The sequence below is a fragment of the Trifolium pratense genome, linkage group LG6 (genome assembly GCF_020283565.1).
Source record: "Trifolium pratense cultivar HEN17-A07 linkage group LG6, ARS_RC_1.1, whole genome shotgun sequence".
NCBI lineage: Eukaryota > Viridiplantae > Streptophyta > Magnoliopsida > Fabales > Fabaceae > Trifolium > Trifolium pratense.
Window position 1 is genome coordinate 40,953,869 of NC_060064.1, and position 19,582 is coordinate 40,973,450.

General features: G+C 32.7%; 1 long non-coding RNA gene across 1 annotated transcript; it reads right to left on the minus strand.

The window, feature by feature from the left end:
* Positions 1 to 5,913: 5,913 nt before the first annotated feature.
* LOC123890221 lies at positions 5,914 to 18,798 on the minus strand. Its single transcript, XR_006802779.1, has 12 exons — positions 18,719 to 18,798; positions 18,541 to 18,631; positions 15,577 to 15,668; positions 15,254 to 15,397; positions 13,588 to 15,142; positions 13,136 to 13,177; positions 12,910 to 12,988; positions 12,413 to 12,582; positions 11,964 to 12,075; positions 10,891 to 11,800; positions 10,116 to 10,736; positions 5,914 to 9,027 (listed from the first exon to the last, which is right to left on the minus strand). It is a non-coding gene; the product is annotated as an uncharacterized LOC123890221 (long non-coding RNA).
* Positions 18,799 to 19,582: the final 784 nt, after the last annotated feature.

A 19,582-nucleotide genomic window follows, 5' to 3' on the forward strand; every position in this document is an offset into this window, starting at 1 on the left:
GTTAATAGTTATTATCGGCGTAAGTAATGTAAATTTTATATCTAAAAAAGAAGAAAGGAAGAGTTAAAGTTATTGTAAAGAAGAGAAACATACAGTAATGGGAAATTGGGAATGGATCTCTCATCATGATGTTGGCATGACTTCAAAAAGTTGAATTGAGTTGAATGAATGTAACAAATAAAATTAGGATCATGCTAAACAGTGTCTCTGGGCACTAGTTAAGCATAATAAAAAAGGAAACAAATGATAAAACTTTTAGCCATTAATGTAACAAATAAAATTAAGTGCATGTTTTGTTTAAAAAAATAAATAAATTAAGTGCATGTTTGGTTTTATTTTGAATGAGGATGAGATTATAATTTATAGATTAGAATTGAATCTAATATGAAAATACGTAGAATTAATGCATTGAAAATTAAAATATTGAATAATTTAGATAAATAATTTTTTTTAATTGAGTTTTTAAAGAGCATCTGAAATACGTTATCAAGATCCAATAAATAAAATTTACAACAAAGAGTCTCATAAGTCGTAATTCAACGGGTAAAAAATACCGAAATTGTTAGGCTGGACGTCGTGACCCTGGTTCGAACCTAAGACCTCTCAATTATGTGAGTTTAATTTTCAGCGGATTACCACTTCATCTAAGACAAAAAAAAAATTACAACAAAGAAAAAAAAACCAAATAAATAAATCAGATTTAAATTTTTTTTTTTTTTAGAATACAATCAAATTAGTATAAAATTAGACAAAGAAAGCCACTTTGGAAAGCCGCTTTGGGTTTCAGTAGAAAACATATAAAAAGAGTAATCAGTCAATTTAGTCCCTAAACTATCACTCTCTCATCAACTTAGTCCCTAAACTATTAAAACCAACTAAAAAGTCCCTAAACTATATTCACATCCTTCAATTTAGTCCCTAAACTATTAAAACCAACTAAAAGGTCCCTAAACTATATTCACATCCTTCAATTTAGTCACTCGGTTAACTTTTCCGTTAAGTGACTGTTAGTAGTCCCTAAACTATAAAAAATACTTCAATTTAGTCCCTAAACTATCTTTAAAAACAACAAAATAGTAACAACACTGCTAAATCATTACTGCTAAATCAAATTTATTTTTAACATAATTCATTACTGCTAAATCATCCTTTGTCTCGTTCACTACCTAGTAACAACACAAATTCGTTCACTACCTAGTAACAACACAAATTCATTAGTGCTAAACCAAATGAAACATTACTGCTAAATCAACAAAAACCAAAAAACAAACTTAACCATAATTTAAACCATAAACCATAATCTTCATTACATAAATCAACTAAACCATAATCCATCAAATTCATTACATAAGTCAACAAATCCATTATCCATCAAAAGAACTAACTAAATCACAATCCATAGTTAACTAAAGAACAATATTAATCATAAACCATAATTTCATTACTAGAAAACTAGCATGCATCATTACAAAAAACCAAATATTATAAGCAACAATCAAACAAAAGCACTAAGTAGAAGGTCCTTCATTGTGTGATCCTCGGCTTAATCCTGGAGTTGGCATGAAAAACGTACCTTAAAACAACGACGACAACCGGAATTGGAGCGTATAGGTGGCGCTAGGGTTTTCAGATTGAGATGATTTGAGAGAGTTGATCGAGAAGAGAGATATAAGCGTAAAAGTAGCTTTTGGATTTTAGGGTTTTAAAGAACAGTTAAAGGAAAATATAACGGAGGACTAAATTGATGGATGGAAAATAGTTTAGGGACTAAATTGAAGGATGTGAATATAGTTTAGGGACCTTTTAGTTGGTTTTAATAGTTTAGGGACTAAGTTGGTGAGAGAGTGATAGTTTAGGGACTAAATTGACTGATTACTCCATATAAAAAAGTAAAGCCACTTTGGAAAGTAGTGGATTTTTTACGGTAGATAAAGACACAATGCATTATTGTATTAATCGTAATTATTTGCATGTGAAGCACGTTGTTACATAAGTTATCTCTAATGACCTGTTAGCCAAACTCAAATCAACCAGGTCATTATTAGATCGGATCAGTTCGAATTTAACATAAAAATAAGAGTTTTCGACCAAACTCAAACCAATTAGTTTGACTGGGTTGGGGTAACAAGTTTGATTTAACCCGACCCAACCCGCGACAGCCACTACTCGTGACTCACAATTTGTCTTACCTTTTTTAAAGGATTATATATGTTTTGTCGATAGATATAATGATAAATATCACATGAAATTTGCACACACAAATGAGAGATCGTAAGTTTAAATTCGAAACATCTTAGATACTAGTGTGGTTAATTAACCTACTAGTGTGGTTAATTAACCTACTACAATAATATTTATTGCTCCATTTTGTCGAAAAATATACAATAATATACTCCCTCCTTTTTTTTTTTTTTTTTAAATTGTCAGTTTCGTCAGATTTAGCGTTTCAAATTAATTGTTCATTTAAGTGTTTTAAGGATACGACTTGTCAATTATATTATTTGTCAATTACTCTTAACTTTTTCAATAAAACTAATTAATGCTATATATATTTGAAAAACTAAAGTTTTTTTTTAAAAAAAAAATTTGGAATTTATTGGGGGATTAAAATTAGGGTATAATATAACGATAAAGTGCAAAAATACACTTTCTTAATTTATTGTTACTATTTTAAATGAGCACTTATAAAAAAATTGAGGGAGTAATACTCAATACCGGAAGGTCCGGAACAAATCTTTCCAAAAAGCCGTTACGCCTGCCACCATTATTTGCCGCTTTTTTCCTTTTCTTTATGTCAAATCCAAAATTAAAATAATAACAGTCATTTTATTGTCAATTTCTATTTAAACTAAAACAGAGTTTTAAACAAAGACATTGATCTTAAGTTGTTAACGAGCTTCTTTTAGGACATATTGTTTGGGAGAACTTGAACTTGATTCATGATGGAAATAATTTTCTGTTAAATTTTATTTACCTCGTAACCAAACTTTAAATTACCGAAATTTCTGCTTAAAAAAAAAAAAACCCAAATTCCTTTTCTCAAAAACCAAAAGATTAATATATAAAAAAAGAGAGCAACGTCTTAGTGAAATTTTGTGACAAAGAGCTCCACCGTATAACATTGCTAAACAATACTAGTATAGCGATAGCTCCCATTAAAGTAACACACTACTTCTAATAAAATACAGGATCGAGATTACATGACTTTAACATGCCGAATTCACGGTATAGCTTTCGATCTTTGTCAACCATTAGATCAATCACATGTCTCATATGTGTCGCTCGTTACCCGACCCAATCATACAATCCCGATTTTAAAATAATGTATAGAATTTTCTTGAAGAAAAATTATAAATAGAAAAAGCCACCAAAAACTCGTGTACTTGTAAGTATTGTTATGCTTAATACTTTTATTTGTTTGGCTTACTTTTGGTTGCATTGCAGAGTTTAAACAACTTGATAAAAGCTTGGTTGAGTGAATTTATTACGTACTATTTCAATTTAAAGTTTGTTTAGAAATGTGGATATATATCACCTTCTATTTGCTTTGTAAATGTCCAGCCATATTTGGATGATTTTCATTTCAATATTGTATCTCTATTAGGATTTTGGTGTTTTAATTGCCTGGCAGGCTGCGACAAACGTCTAGTATCAATAATAATTTTCAAACTAAATAAATGAAAGACTTTAGAAACTATACTAAATCAAAGCTTATATCCAGACATATTGAGATTAATCATAAAATTTAGAAATTGATTATCAATAAAATAAAATTTAGCAATTACTGTATAAACTAACTTCGGTAATAAAATAAATAAGGGGGATTTGTATAAGGTTTTGGTTTGAAAATTTGAAAGTAAAGTAGTTGAAAATTATCAAGAATTATCAATCTTTTTAAAGATATCTTTGTCACTTTACTCTTTTTTGTTAATTTGTTTTAATCTAAACAGTTTGATAATGTAATGGTGGAATTTACATATTTACTGAATATAATGGTGAACCATCATCAAACAAATATTTATGTTGTTCTTCATCTTCATCACCAATTTCATCAATCTTCATCAAACAACCCCCCCCCCCCCCAAAAAAAAAAAAAATCCCCATATTGAAAATCGAAATCCCTAATTAAGCCTATTTTTTTTTTATTATATTATTATGAGCTATGAACTAATTAAGCCTATATTTTTTCAATTTTTATTATATTATTATGAGCTATAAGTATAGGATGAGAGTGTTTATATGTCCCAACTTAGTTGATCTCTACTCACTCCTTGATGCATAGATACTCTTAACTTATCTTAGGCTTAATTAGTATTTTGGTCCCTTAAAGAAATTTTTGGTTTCACATTAGTCCCTTATTGAATAAAAGTTCCGCTTAGGTTCCTTAAAGATGTCACTGTTTGTCAAATTAGTCATTTCCGTTAATTTATCAACCCCAAATGTATTAGGTGGACCAACATTATAGGTGGTCCACCATATACCTCAATAATTTATTATTGGCAGAATTACACTACAGGTCCTTTATCTTATTTTGTTGTAACACTTTGGTCCTTTATCTTTTTTTTGTAACGTTTTGGTCCTTTATCTCTCAATACGTGAACACTTTGGTCCTTTTCGTCATTTTCGTGCAGAAAAACGATGACGTGTCTATTTTGCTACTGACGTGGATTTAACACAGTTTAACACCGTTACAAACAATTTGAGAAACGCAAAGAAGCAGAGAAGTGATTTCAGAAAGCGATTAAGCGAGTGAAGCAGAGAACCAAAGGAAGGGCGATTAAGCGTGAACCAAAGGAAGGGCAATTACAAACGATGAACCCGTTCTGCTATGCGATTTAGGGTTTGATTTAAGTAAGGTATGTATGAATCGATCTCTCCTTTTCTCATATGCGTGTTCGTTAATCAGTTTTAGGGTTCATCTGTTTCATAGCAAGAATCCTAATAACGGCAGCAAAAGAAACGGAAACGAATGGGAGCAAGGAATGGAAATAGATTTCATGAAACAAACTGCTACATTCGTTCAACCCTGGGGCCAAATCATTCCGAATGAAACTCGTATTGTACCTAGAGTTGTTGTAGCTTCTGGAATTCGAAGAACTGGTGCGGATTGAAGCCATTGAGAATTGAAATTTCACCCAATTTCGTTTTAGGGTTCATAAATTGGTTTCCTCCAATTTTATCTGTTTATAGAGTAAGAAAGTGTGACAAGGTGGAATTTCCACGTAGAAACATGTTTATTTAAGTTTTATTGACAACTCAGTAACAGTGCTGACACATCAACATCTTCTTAAACGGAAGTGACGAAAAGGACCAAAGTGTTCACGTATTGAGAGATAAAGGACCAAAACGTTACAGAAAAAAGATAAAGGATCAAAGTGTTACAACAAAATAAGATAAAGGACCTGTAGTGTAATTCTGCATTTTTTTAATCTTAACCATCAGATCTTTTTGAAAAGAAAGAAACCATTAGATTTTGCATGTCCACCGGAACTAACAGTGCACCATCACCAACTAGTTTTTATTTCTATTTCTTCATCTTCTTCCTCATTCCTTCATAACCCCTTCATCATGTTCTTCATAACTTCATCCTTTAAACCCAGAGTTTCTAAAAAATTAATCCAAAATTGCAAAAATCTTAAATTCTTTTTTTTTCTCTTCACTTCAAGGAAAAAGGAAATCAAGTTCTAGATTTAAAACATAACCACTCCCACCAAGTTTATTAATTAGATTCATACAGATGTGATCTTTGTGGTTTTTAATTCCAAGGTTTTGATAGTTTTAAAAATCAAAGCTTCAGTCACCAAGCATGTTAGATTTATCCAGATTTGATGTTTGTGGTTTTTAATTTCATGGTTTTGTTGGCTTTAAAAATCAAAGTTTCATTCACCCTAAATTATCAAATCAAAAGGGTTGATGAATTGAGGGATTTTGAGTTTTGGGTATTGAAGATTTTGAAGAGATTCAAAAGAAGGGGGTGATGGTGAAGATCATGCTCACCATGTGAATATGCGGGTTGGTGATTGTGAAAAACGTTTGCTTTTTGTTATTGGTTTTTGGCACTACTTCTTCTCTGGTGATGAAGAAGAATAAGGAAGAAGATGAAAATAAAAGGAGAAAAAGTTAGGTGTGGTTGGTTGGCTCTTAGATACCATATACTTTACATGATTTGATGGTTAAGATTTTGACAAAATAATCAAATGGTTAAAATTTTAAATTTTATTGAGGTCTACGGTAGACCACAATGTATATTGGTTCATCTATTAATAGTTAACGTTTCTTTGGAAAAAATGGACCGAAGGGACCAAAACGACTGACGGATATGTCTTTAAGGGACCAATCCAAAACTTTTTTTCTTTAAGGGACCATTATGAAACCTAAAATGTCTTTAAGGGACCAATTAACTAATTATGCCCTTATCTTAATATGGTTGGTTATATATGATCTTTATTTCAGTATGTTTATGATTTATTTTTGTGTTATTTTTTTTTGGGAGAACCATTTTTCGATCCCGCAATTGCAATCAGATGGGGCTAGAACTAGTTAATGACAGAACTGACCTCTAAATCAGATTAAACGGTCCAGTGGACTGGATATTGGTAATGAAAAAAAAGAACTCAAAAATTGATATTTTGATTTAGAAATTGATATTTTGATTTAAGAACTTAAAAACTTCTTATTTGAAAGAACTGGAATAAATTTGCCAACAATAATTTGGATCTGAAATTCTGGCATTGGCCCTTGTTTTTTCCACAGGCTGATGCATAGGCACAGATCTTACATAGATGGAGTGTGAAAAAAAAAACTAGAATAAATAACTATAATTTTTTTTTTTTTTACAATGTCTAGTGATTAAAGTTTATAGATATTGCTTATAAATTTATTTTTTTTTTATAGATATTTATTAAGTCAAATGCCAAACACCCCCTGAAATTTTAAAATTCGTCAAATATCCCCTTACTTATCCTCCCCGAAATTTGGAAATAGAGAAATACCTCCCATAAAATTGTAAAATGTCAATCAAATTGCCCCCTCCATTATTTTGTTCCGTTAAGTGCGATGATGATGTGGCTAATAAGGGTGACGTGGCATGATGATCTGTAAAGTATTAGGATGCCACGTCACATAGGGCAATTTGACTGAAGGTATTTGGACAATAAGTTATAAATTTTAGGGGGTATTTGACTGTTAAAATTTCATAACATCATTGAATATGACTGTTATAATGGTATATTTGTTACCAATTTCGGTCAAATACCCCCACTTAAATGAGTGTCAGTGACGTGGACTCTGATTGGCAGGTGCTACGTATGCAGTTAACAGCTACGTCATCAAAATAGACGGTGTAAACAGAGCAGGGGGTAATTCGATTGACTTTTTACAATTTTCGGGAGTATTTTCCTATTTCCAAATTTCATGGGTATTTGACAAAATTTGAAATTTTAGGGGGTATTTGACATTTTACTCTATATTTATTTGTCAAAATTTAACTCCATTGTTTTATTTTTGGTCAAGTTTAAACCCCCATCTTTGTTAGGGGTTGGGTAAAAAACCGAGGCCCGTCCGAACCCAACAAAACCCGCCCAAAAATTAGAGATTTGGACGGTTTATAATGGGTCGTGGGTTAGCGGGTTGAAAAAATTGGTTTAAACTGGGTTGGTAAGGGGTGAGTCCGAGTAGAGGACGGTGCCCGAAACCCGCCCGCATGAGTAAATCAAAACGCCGAATCTAGGCTCTTCTCATGTCTCCTCTACACACTTTCTCACTTCATCTCAAACCCACGGAGACTGAAACATTTTGAAACCCAAAACTTGATAATAATTCATCTTGTTTGTTTAACTTCGTTGAAATCAAATGTTATATTTTAATTTTATTTGCGATTTTAATTTTTTTTCTTATTTTTTATGTCGATTTAGGGTTTCTAAGACTTTCCTTTTGTGTTTGTTTCATGATTCTTTCAGCTCCGATTGCATATTTTATGGATCTAAACTCCAATTTTTGGGTTTGTTATTGTTTTTATTTTTATTTTTTTATGTTTAACCGCTTCAAACTGCCCGGGAACGCGCTAAAATCGCAAACCCAAATCCGTGAAAACCGATCTTCATTTTTTGGACGGATTGGGCCTTATTTTTGACTTTGCGGTTTAGACCGGGGAATTTTTTTTTTTCCTACCCCAACTTTAATACCTTTACCCCAAAAAAATATAAAAAATTCCAACTTTACCCTTCTATCATTGTGAACACATTAACTAAGTTCTCCGGTAACATTCACAACTACAAAAAGTTTTCCAATAATAGTAAACCAAAAGAAAAAGTTTTCGTAAAAGAGAAGTTAGATGCCGGAATCATATGTCTACCTTTTGTAACTTTGAGTCAGCAAACTGCGGATAGCTTGACCAAAAGCTTAGCAAGACCCACCTTTGAGCATTTGATAGACAAGTTGGGCATGATAGATATCTATGCACCAACTTGAGGGAGGGTGTTGGAAAATATTTGGTTTCCTAGTTTGTTATTTCTAGGAGATTCTAAGCTTATCTATTATTTCCTTTTATTTTTGTACTCTTCCTATTTAAACCAACCTTGAGCTGAGGAATAACCTAGAACAATATTCACTTATTATTTTCTACAATTCCTCAAATAACATGCTCAAACCAGCTAAATCAAGAATTAATCATCTTTCCTAAAATAGGTGTGCTACCCCAACTCTCTCTATTGTTATTATTCCAAACCATATCTAAGTTCAGTTTCCACACATGCAACACAATATTCTCTTCAAACAAATAAATTGCAATTCTCCAGTACAACAAAGTTTAACAAAGGAAAACATACCTTCTTGCAGAAAATTACAACTTTTTTCCTGTGATCAACTTTCATTGGTAGAAATTTATGTTTAACAGCATCTACAGAAATGCACCTGTTGTAGCAACCTCATCCTTGGGTGGTACTTTTAAGTGCAAGATCCGAGGGAAGAAATGTCTGTGTAAATGTCATGCACTTCTTATGAAGCATAGGACATTACTCCCTCTGATGCCTGCAATTAATCCAAACATAAAATCATCAGACCTAGTCTAAAGCATCAGCATCACATAGATATATAAACATCTGCATCAGTCTACTATATAAAACGCGACGTGACTCTGATTAGATCATCAATGCACAACATACATCGACAATATAATGAGATAAAAATACAATGTTCAGGATTTGGAAAGTGTTTGAATAGCAAGATTCTCATTGTTTAAAGAGTCTAACAATGCTTGTAATTTGTATTAGGCTGCACTTGTAATTGAAATAATTGCACTACACTAATTTTTTACTAAGAAAATCAACATAATGACGAGTACATTGTCAGTATCCAGAAACAGAAACGAAGCTATTTTTTAAAATCTACAAGGAAAATGTCAGGTGGGGAAGCTGTTATTGCAACTGAGCCAGTGACCGTTTCTATTGCTGGAATTCTAGGCGAGCCAATGGATACCATGACTGCCTTGCAACTTGTGCTTAGGAAATCACTGGCATACACGGTGGTCTTGCGTGTGGCTTCCACAAAGGTGAAAGCTCAATGAGACTAGGGATTCATCCATTGAGCGTGTTTCTTTCCTTTTCATTTTCTAGTTATTCATGGGACTAGGGATTTCAAATGTTTAATACGGGTTTTCGGCTCCCTGTTTTTATAGTTACTCTCAACTAGTTACACAATTTATAGTTATTCTAAACTAGTTACGTAACACAATTTTATTTTTCTATGCTATCGCAATGCATTTTATCATTATAATAATTTTCCATCTAATACATGAAATATCGACAATCATACTAATGAAGGTAAATCGAGGTTAAAATAATTACCACACAACAAATATTCACAGCCAACATGTGAAATGCAAATATCAAAATCTGTTATAAGTTTGTGATTTGGCAATAAGTTGACGAGGAAAGAAATTCAAATCAATATGACCAACGACGCCAAATATTAAAACGAAAAAAACAAACTTGTACATAGTTCAACTTCTTACTTGAAAATCCACTCCACAAGAATACACTTCATAATAATATAAATTACAATGACAATATAAAAATAATATATAGTGCTTTGTGCTTCAAATAATGAGAATATCTTACCAGTTCAGCAAGAAGTGAAGACCTTGAGAGCTGAGTAGAGACAAAACATAAACAAAAGCAGATAGTAAGATTTGCAAAACAAATATCTATATGCTACCGGGAATATAAAACGAGGGAAAGTAAAATACCGTTGTTCTGCAATTAGTCTTATTTTCAAGATTAGAGCATATATGAGATTCGCCATCATCAAATTTTGCTCCTTTTCATGCTATAGTTCTAAATTTCTTTCATAAGGAGGCACATAAATTGCAGATAGAATATGTAAAACAAACACCTTGAATATATAAAGAAAAATGAAAATTGCCAACCTGCCAGAGTTCAATTCAGAGGAAATTATCAGCGGGTCAAATCTCAGATACAATTGCAAGCTTTGAGGAGCAGAAAGATCAGGTCGGTCTGGTTGTTCCCGATATTTGATAAGATTAGCCAAATGATGGTTTCTTGTGATCAGGTCGGTTTTGTGATTTCACAATTTGTGAGGCATACCAATTTAGGAAAGTACAGCAGATTCTAGTTCTCCAATATGCTTCTAATTTAGGAGAAAAACTCTTGAAATTCTGGGAAATGCGTATTAATACGTAAATCCCTACCAAGCGAAAAAGTAAACAAGTACAGCAAACCCTGAAATCAAGCGAAAAACAATTATTGAATACTAAAAGATTTTAAAAGAGATAAGAAAATCAAAACTTAAAGCTTGGGGAGGGAAAAGTGTTGTCAGGAATCTTAAATGCTTCATACTACAAAAAGAAATACATGCCGGTAAGCCAAATATTACCTGTATGTAAACTTCTGCCTGCCACTGATTTCGCAGCAAACCACACATTTATAGGCTGAACGAAAAGTATGTGAACCTCTCCCCTGTAATACCCACACAAATAACACAAAAGAACTGCAGAAGTAGATACTGAGTAAACTAGCTGAAATGTAAAGCGTCGTAGAAGAGATGACCAAAATTAAAGCCTGTAGAAGATGATCATTCACTGGAACAAATTGTATCCACTTTGCAACATGTACCCACTTTGCAACATCATGTACTCATATAACACAAATTTGGATTCCTCCTAATACAGTAATGAAGCGGATATCTTTTTAGAAGTACAAATCTCAAATCACATATAACAATAAAAACAACAAAACAGTACAAGATTATGTAAAACTATATAAAACCCCGCCCCACAAAATTAAGTCGTCACCAACCCTCACCGTCCATCGATAAACATTAAAACTAAACAGAGGATAATTAAATTGAAGTTAATTTACAATCCAAGTAACCTGATTTGCTTGAAACTACCCGGAACTACCCAAGAAGTTAATTTACAATCCAAGAAGAGTGTACCAAAATAAACCTTATTGCTTGAAACAACTCAAAACTACTGTTTCAAAACACGATACAGTACATTCAGTATTCACAATTCAACCAGAGGCACTTATTATCGTGAATCTAGTTTCGCAAAACATCACCACAATCTGATACCTAATTGAAACAGAATACCAGCGATAAAGACAAAATCAGAAGAAATATTTAAAATATGTTCAAAATTTAATTCATAGTCTCACAATCACAGCCCAAAAATAAAAATGATAAAGAACGATTGGTATTGAAGAAGTTTAATTTATCTATCTGGTACCATTCTCCATTTTTGTCATATATCAAATCGTTCTAGATTTCAAGACTTCTTAGCTTGCTGCAAAATAGATAAATGAATCTCTCGATTATCAAATAAGAATTTTAATCAGATATTAATCAAATAGTCATCGATAACCGGTGTGTAAAAGAAGAGTCAAGAGTAGTGTGATTATGTGAATTTTTTTATATCTGCAATCTTGGAAAAACATATCAATACATACCAACTTCTTTCTCCAGTTGCAGGTTCTACGAGGGATAGCCAAACCTCTTAAACTGTTTCGAAGACTTAGTACCCAAACCTATTAAGCTGTTTCGAAGACTTGGTACCCAAACCTACAACATCAAAAGGGGCGCAAACTGAATTCCAAGCAACTGTACAAACCTTCCAAGTATGAATATCAAATAAACTTACGAGTCCACACATCCAATTGACGTAAGAGAGACGCAAGCCACATAAATATGAAAGGAATAAACTAACATGCCTTGAATGATAGATTTTACCAGTTGAACTCTTCACATAAATTTGGTTGTCAGATTACATTGTAAAAAACATAAATGTAAGAAAACCTAAGGTGTAAAGGAGTGATTTGAAAACACAAGGACAATAAAACTCCAGAGAATAAGTGATATGAAAATGATTCCCAATCAAGAAGAGTGTGCCAAAACTAACCTGATTGCTTCATACTACCCAGTAAGTTACTGCTTCAAAACAGAAGACATGGCAGAACATAGAACAAAGATGCAGTTTTCATTCACAATTCAACACTGGGGTTATAACCATGTATCAACTTTAGCACAACATTACCATTATCTGATACTACATTGGAAACACCCAAGTCCCTAAAACAGAAAAATCACATGAGAACTCCAGCATTCAGCCAACAAATTAAACGTAAAAGGGATCAAGATATCAAGAAATCAGAACCACATCCTCTACAGCAACACTAAAGAGTAAATAAAAAACCAAGAAATATATGCTACAAGAATCAACAGAAAAATTGAATTAAAAAAAAAAAGAGATTGATAAGAATTAATTTTTTTTACTAGAGAGCACAAATAAAATCTCGAGGCTCCAAACTGTGAAGAAAGTTAAAATCTTGACAACCCAAGCTGCAGAAAAACACATTCACAGTTCAATTCGTTTATAAGGAATAATGAAGAACTCACAGATGAAATTTTATTTGTCTATCTAGAGAAATTCGCTATTATTTGTTGAATCAATGATCGATATCCGGACTCCGACTCGCTGCAAAACATATAAACGCATATCTCGATTATCCAATGACAAATTATATAAAATAATATAAAAATTTACAAATAATTCTTGATAACCGATCCATAAAAGATGTAACACCAGTTTCAACCAAGGCAGAACGGGAAAGTAAGTGTGTACCTCTGCCTGCCACACATTTATAGGCCACTTCCCCTGCAACACCTACACAAAAAACTCAAAAGAGCTGACAAAAGTAGAAGCTGATTATGCAAAAAAAGATTGAAATGCAAGAGTCTCAACAGTGATGACCAAATTATAGCCCAGCAACAGTAGCGACTATAGGACAGCCTCCAAAAGATGATGACTCATTGGAACATTTTGCAAGAACATCGTGTACTAATCAATATGAAGAGACAATTTCAGCTTCCTCCTAATACAGAGAAGTCCCTAGGCCCTTAACTGAAGAAGATGTCTTTTAAGAAGTATCATCTTCATCATCGTGAATTTACAATTCGATTATAGAAAACCTCCCCCGTTATAATATAAAAATTTACAAATAATTCTTGATAACCAATCCATAAAAGATGTAACACCAGTTTCAACCAAGGCAGAACGGGAAAGTAAGTGTGTACCTCTGCCTGCCACACATTTATAGGCCACTTCCCCTGCAACACCTACACAAAAAACTCAAAAGAGCTGACAAAAGTAGACGCTGATTATGCAAAAAAAGATTGAAATGCAAGAGTCTCAACAGTGATGACCAAATTATAGCCCAGCAACAGTAGCGACTATAGGACAACCTCCAGAAGATGATGACTCATTGGAACATTTTGCAAGAACATCGTGTACCAATATGAAGAGACAATTGCAGCTTCCTCTTAATACAGAGAAGTCCCTGGGCCCTTAAATGAACATGATGTTTTTTAAGAAGTATCATCTTCATCGTTGTGAATTTAAAAGACGATTATAGAAAACCTCCTCGGTCAAAGTTAAGTTGTTCCCAATGAACAAATTGTCAGAACAAACAGCACGTATGACATAACCAAATTGTCCAAACTTGCTCGTCTTGGGAAAGGCAAAGAGATAATTGAGTGTTGTACACAAGTTCCAAATACAAAAACACACAAACACTGAAAGAAACACACAAACACTGGAAGAAACAAAAAAAAAGAGCAAGACAATTTGCACACGATTAAAGAACAACTATTTGGGAACGAAAACAATACAGACACGCATACACAGTACAGATAGCCAAATTAAGCCTAGCAATAGTTGCATATATATATATATATATATATATATATATATTATGCACTCATCTTCTACTTCTCCACTTCAGACAGAAAATTTAACAAGATACAGTGTGATTGAGAAAGTAGACCTATGCTGCACATCAAAGCAATGTAACACATACCCTGTGAACATCACAACAGATGAAACATGTGCTGAAAATTTATACTGCCAGATTACATATGGAAAACTAAAATGTGAGAAATCAGTAATATGATGGGGTAGTTTTTTTTTTTTTTTAAGAAAAAAATGTATTTGAGCTTACTAGATATGATGGGGTAGTGTGATATATAGTTGTAGAAAAACCAAGAAAAAAAGATTATAGAATTTAGCAGAACATGTTCACACTTCAATTCAATTTTAACAAGAATCACGAAACGTTCATAATTGATTACCGATGTGTAAAAGAAAAGTCAAGTGTGATTGTGTGAATTTTTTTCAAAACCTATGCCATTTTACGTTTTTACGTTAACTAATACTATATCTCTATCTATCTCAAACACCTATGCCGTTACCATGAATACGCAGATAATTCAAACACTTATCTTGGTCTTTAAGAAATTTGGTCTTTAAGAAATTTATTTCATTCAAGCTGACAAGACTTTGAATTGAAAACAAGCCCTTAGAAAAATTAAGAGCATCTGAATTTCATACTAACACCAATAGATAAATAATAAAATACCTTGTTGATCAAGTGATTGCTTCTTGTGATCTTGCTTATTATGTTTTATTTGAGATGATCTTACCACTTGGATTGAACTTCCAGCTATCAATGATTTTTGTTGCCTTCGATCTTAGGTTGAACATTTCTTCATTGTTTTAAAATTTTCCAACTGAACTTTGTACTTTTGATACAATTCATCACTGGACTTTATATTTCCTAGAGTATCTTCTAACCTTTATCAATTGAAAAGTATAATTATTAGTAAAAATTCTGATAACTAAAAGAAAAGTTAAGTAAGCCAGTATTTGTAAACAATCTGAGTAACAAGACAATGTGGTAAAAACCTTTCTCTGCCTCTGTTGTCCCTATTCCCTGTATTTATAGCACTGTATTTCTTCCAATCTTGACCTTTCTCGGCCAAAACCTGCTCCCTTGGCCTTCCCTGTATTTGTAAGTGAGTTTCATCCATTCTTTCTTCATTGAGGTTACTAGAAAGAAAAAGGAATATCTAAATATCGTCATCTCTTCGACTGGTAATAAGACTATTATTTATCTTCTGATTATTATTAATAAGACCCAAATGCAGTTTGGTTACTTGCTATCATGCTATCATTTCTAAAGGAATCAATACATGCATATAAAAATGGTATATCACATTAATTTTTACCTTTCTCTCATAAGATGATAAAAGTTACTTCCATGCTCTGCTGCAAACTTCATAACATCAATCACAGCCATATCTCCTCCATAAACCTCCCTCTGCATATTTAACATACACAAAAATGATTAACCATAGGTCAGATACAAATAGCTATAAATTTCGACAAAAAGTCCCTATTGTTTTTGCCCAACAATAATGATACCATTCAAAAATATAATGGCAAACAAATACAGCCCACTAGATCATACTATTATTGCGAAAAAGTGTGACAATAATCCATAATGAATATAAAAACAAGATGGAACATTGGGCTTAAAAAATATAGATCCACAAGTACATGATACACTGACTTCAGTATCAGATCCTTTAAAATGGTAGGAATCTCTGTAGACAATTTACCAAGAAATTGTAGGCATCCTCAGCTAATCCTCTAAAATGGTGAGATATCTAAATATCATCATCTCTACCGCTGATAATAAGACTACTATTTATCTTCTAATTACCTCTAATAGCTATACTAATGATATATATCTAATCTAGGCATTGAATATTTCAACTTTTCTAGAGTAACCAAACTAATCAAAATGCAGCAACATAGGGGGATGAACAAGGACAGGAGAAATTAAATTTAGTGCCAATGTTTCCAACTTATATTGCGCATAGTGCAAACATGTATATTAAACTAGAGTTTAATAAAGTTCAAGATAGTTTTTATAATCACAGTTTTGATTTTACTGGCATGGTATTTTTAACAAGAGTTAGCTATAATGGTTCACTAAAACCATAAAGTTAAAGTAGCGCATAACCATGTTTCCATTAGCAATTTAGAGGGACAAAATTGGCATAATAATTGCCACCGCAAACATTAATCATGTAGAATGTGTTTGAGTATGGTTCTCCAACTTGAAATGTGTAGTTTTAAAATGCTTATCTTAAAAGGGGTTATTGAGGAATTATGTGAACAGACATGAGAGATTAACCCACAAAATAGTGTTGTTGTTCCAACTTGAAATGTGTATTGTTTCAATACATAAGTTTCTAACATAGGAGATCACCAAATGAAAGCACAACAACAGCAGCTAATTCCATACCAAATTCTTGCTCCAGTTGCACGTTCTATGAGGGATACCCATTTAGAAGAACCATATCTTATTCTTAAATATATCACAAATGACAAGAAAAAACATAACAGAGGAAGTGACAAATCAACAACACAACAAATTGCCAAACTTCTAGAATTCCTCATCCTTGAGGTATAGAGCAAAGAAATGTATCTAGAATAGGGAATGCTTCATACTCACGTTCCTATACAGATAAACAAATATCATAAGTAGTAAGAGATGTACTTTAGAATCTTAAAGGAAACTACGTGAACCTCTTCTTGCCACGGGTACCGCAGAAAACCACAAATTTATAGGCTATCCTCCTGTAATACCCACACAGAAAAATCAAAGGTACATCGTCTGACAGAAATAGATATTGAGTATCAAACAACAAAGACTAAAATGTCGAGAAAAGATGACGAGATTAATGCAGAAGAATGATCATGTATACGTAAGTAATGCAAAGTCAGAGGCTCTGACGATCGATAATAGTAGCACAAACTCCAAGATAGAAATAATTCAACAAACAACAACCGAATAAAACCTCATGAGCAAGAGCCCAAAATAATCAACCAGAAAATATTAAGAATATAGAACATGAAGATGAAACAAGAGTTAAATAATAAGAAAATGAAAAAATAAATAATTTAATAGATATCACCAAATCAAAACGCTACCCTCCATACTATGAGGAAGGTTATTATTTTGATAAACCAAGCTGCAGAAAAACACGTTCAAAATTCAATTCTCACGTCGAAAAACCAAAGCCCAAAAATAAATAAAAATAGTATAAAACAACTAATACTGAAGAAATTTGATTGATCTATATGAGATGTTCTTGTCCAGTGTATTAAGTCATTCTTGTCCACTTTATAACAAAACAAGAGTCAAGAAACGTGTGATTATGAAATTCCGAATGAAGTGTGTGAATACATAAATCCCTAAAAATTTGTTTATATCTCAAATTGAATTCAGATCGCCAGATTAAGCCTAGATGTAACACTTACCCAGTGAACACCATATGATATGTAGAGAAAAATTAATAAAACAAAAAGTTGTCACAAAAAAAAGAAGAAGAAAGGAAAGAAGATTAGCTTCACTCGCTAAACCAAGTTACCAATCAGCATATGACTTTTATGAAGTTGTCCCAGTTTCTCGAGAATCGTGGAAAATTTGGCTGTCAGATTACATTGTCAAAAAATTAAATATAAGAAAACCTAAGGTGTAAATGAGTAAATTGATAACAAAGGGACAATAAAACTCTAGAGAATAATTATGATATGAAAATGATTCCCAAACAAGAAAAGTGTGCCAGAACAAACCTGATTGCTTGATACTACAAAGTAAGTAATTGCTTTAAAACATACGACACAGCGGCAAACAGATGCAGTTTCAATTCACAATTCAACAATGAGGTTATAACCATGCATCAAGTTTCCCAAAACATTACCACTATCTACACACTAAACTGTAATCAACAGCTACACGTTTCAATTCACAATTACATATTACTCAATTAGAATGACTACAGCATGCTTCCAAAAACATTAGATGCAAAACAGTGTTTTGAAAACACCTATATGTTATGCGATTGTGTGAAATTCTTGAGATTCTGAGAAAAGCTTATCAATACAGAAATCCCTACCAAGCGAAAAAGAAACAAGTACGGAAAACCCTGATATCAAGCGGAAAAAAATTATTGAAGACTTAGATTTTAACAGAGATAAGGAAATCAAAACTTAAAGCTTGGGGAGGGAAAAGTGATGTAGTCTAGAATCTTAAATGCTTCATACTCGCGTTCATGCTACAAATACACAAAAACTACAACACTCTCCCAAAACAAATACACATGTAAGCCAAAAATTACCTGTTTTATCCCAAGGCTGTATGAAAAATATGTAAACCTCTGCCTGCCACCGGTTCCGCACATTTATTGGCTGAACCGAAAGCATGTGAACCTGTACCCACACAAATAACTTAAAAGAACTGCAGAAGTAGATTATGAGTAAACTAGCTGAAATGTAAAGATTCGTAGAAGATATTACCAGATTAAATGCAAGAACCTAATGTGTACAGGAGTAATAATCAAGAAGAATGTGCCAAAACGAACTTGTTTGTTTGATGCTACACAACAAGTTATTGCTTCAATTCACAATTCAACATTGAGTTATAACCATGTATCAAGTATCGCAAACAATTACCATTATCCGATACTAAATTGGAAACACCATAAATAGAAAAATCACATGAGAACTCCAGCATTCTGCCAACAAATTAAAGGTAAAAATGATCAAGATATCATAAAATCAAAACCACATCCTCTACTGCAACACCAAAGAGTAAATAAGAAAACCATGAAATATATGCTATAAGAATCAACAAAAAAAATGGAATCAACAAATCCTTGATATATCTACAATTCTAAAAACGCATATGAAAATGCAATTCATAGCGAGCTCCATGACGTCAGCCTATTGAAGAAAACAAGAATGGCAAATCCTGAAATCGAGTCATCAGAAAGCAAACATATGTGAGCAACTGATCTCAAGAATAAGAAGGGAAAAAAATGATATGTTTTATTTATCAAAGGCTGAACGGAAAGTAAGAGGTATGACCAGTTTTATCCCAAGGCGAAAGTTTTATCCAAGGCAGACTGAGAAAGTGTGTACCTCTCTTCCTGCCACACATTTGTAGGTTATCTCCCTTGTGACACCCGCACAAAAAACTCAAAGGAGACGACAAAAGTAGCCGCGATTATCCAAAAAAGATTGAAATGCAAGAGTCGCAGCAGTAATGACTAAACTATAGCCTTGCAACAGTAGGAACTATAGGACAGCCTCCAGAAGATGATGACTCATTGGAACATTTTGCAAGAACATCGTGTACCAATATGAAGAGACAATTGCAGC